The sequence below is a fragment of the Phragmites australis genome, chromosome 1, assembly GCF_958298935.1.
Source record: "Phragmites australis chromosome 1, lpPhrAust1.1, whole genome shotgun sequence".
NCBI lineage: Eukaryota > Viridiplantae > Streptophyta > Magnoliopsida > Poales > Poaceae > Phragmites > Phragmites australis.
In genome coordinates this window covers 52,366,166-52,368,116 of record NC_084921.1, presented here as the reverse complement: position 1 = coordinate 52,368,116, position 1,951 = coordinate 52,366,166, and the positions used below count along the sequence as shown (strand labels likewise).

Genomic DNA, 1,951 nt, shown 5'->3' with positions numbered 1-1,951 from the left:
AAGTGAACGTGTCTTAATACATATGAGCATATCACGAAGCGAATACGCATATGTTAGTTACAAAAAATGTAAAATGCTACTCATGCCTCCCTCGTTGCCGTCGTCCGTGCGCCCCATCGTGGTCCCGATGCCGCTGGTTAACCCTCACGTGACCCCTGGAGTAGGTGAGGGGGTCAGGTGGGCCGACGTGTCTGCTAGGCCTAGTAGGGACCACCGGTATCGAGGGCTCGTCATGCGTGGGCTGGGTCCGAAGCGGTGCACTGGAAACCTGGGACCGCTGAAGGACGTCGTAGTCAGGTGTGCCCCTGAAGAAGTCACGGACGATGTCGTATGCGGTGTCGGGGCCAGTCTCATCCTCCTGACTAGGGTAGGAGGACTGTGAAGGCTCGGCAGGCGTCCATGTGTACTGGCTGGAGGGGCCTGTGAACAAATAATCACGTGAGATACGAACAATATGGTATTGAAAGTAGTAGTAAAAAATGTATAATTATACCTGCGTGGTACGACGGTGCAGCAGAAGAAGGCCACGCTGACGTGCCGTAGTACGTTGCGGGGGGGGGGTAGGGTGTGGGGCCGCCGAAGACGGACCGGCCTCATCACCGAAGTAATCTGAGCAAAGTTGTAACTTATTTTGCTGAAAGTACTAGAAATTAGGAAGAAGGGTTCCCGGAGTACCTGACTGTGGACGTACAGGGCTCAATCTGCGAGGCTGCGTCGGGACTTGTGCAGACGGACCTAATGAATGTTTAATAACAATAAGTAAAGGATATTGATCAATAATTTTCAAAAGTATAATTCGTACCATGTTGCTCGGACCCTCCAAGACGTGATAGAAGGGGTCGTGTGGGTGCCGATACTGAAGATCGGCGGTGCACGTTTGACGGCCGAGACGACTCGGCGTGTGCACCACTCGTCCTGGGAGGCGGCCCTGCTACATCTGTGGTAGATCGGCAGGAGGTGAGTTTCAGGGCGCGCGTCGTCTTGTCGAAAACCCGTCTAATGAAGCTCGCAACATCCGACGCACTTAGGTGATGCCCTTGCCGGACGCGGTCCATGGCAGCAGCTGCATCCCTATTTACATCATAAATGATATCTGTCTGCGGATACGAACAATAGTGAACAATTAAAGTATACGTTTATGTTCATTCAATATGTAGTACGGACTTCAAAAAATGACTTACTGCTAAAGCGGCGTCCTCGTCCCAATGCATCGGGTATGTCTCCGTTGTCGATGCGACGTGGCCCCGGACATCATCAGGGGTGTAGGTGACACGAGTCCGCGTACGAGGTACGTACCACCGTAGGTACTCCCTAAAGTTTCCCTCGGTGTGGGGACGCGCCTCCTCTACGACGTCCTGTAGCGCTTGGGCCCATGTTGCCACGTAAGGGGCCAAGCGGTCCGCCCAGAGGTGGCCAGCTGGCTGGCCTTTCCGCGTGTACCTGCATTGAAATCACGGTAAATGTAAGGCAAACTGAAACGAAGGTTGCTCAAACTAAAATTTATCAAATGTACCTGTGGACGTGCAAGGGGATTGTACGGATGGGGACGAGCGGGAATGTCTGGTGACGGCCAAACTGCCGCATGACGCGCTGCGGTGAATACTCTTCGACGTAGATGTCGAAGACAAGGGGCGCCTTGGTAAGCCAGTACTCCTCGTCACGGGCCGCAACCTCGGGGTTCTCTGTCGATCGGGCCTCGACCAACCAGCAAAGCGGTAGGAGTCCGGCCGCTCCCAACCTATGTACATCAATAATATGTAACAACAGCAGCGAAATGATATGTAACACCATCAGCTTTTCTAAGTACCTATGGGTCCAGCGCTCGTCTACCGTCAGCAGCTCTCCAGGGCCTCGTGGGCGAAACACTCCTAGGTCCGTCTTGTCCACGGCAGGGGCCAAAAGCTCTGGGGTCGAAGGCTGAGCCATCTCTGCATTTGAAAGACATGTACAT

General features: G+C 53.6%; 1 long non-coding RNA gene across 2 annotated transcripts; it reads right to left on the bottom strand.

Moving 5' to 3' along the window:
- Nucleotides 1–244: 244 nt before the first annotated feature.
- On the bottom strand, nt 245–851 carry LOC133890717 (uncharacterized). Of its 2 annotated transcripts, XR_009904094.1 has the most exons (4): nt 803–851; nt 676–735; nt 494–609; nt 245–420 (listed from the first exon to the last, which is right to left on the bottom strand). It is a non-coding gene; the product is annotated as an uncharacterized LOC133890717 (long non-coding RNA). The 2 variants fall into 2 exon arrangements; XR_009904092.1 differs by having other exon boundaries at nt 676–823.
- Nucleotides 852–1,951: the final 1,100 nt, after the last annotated feature.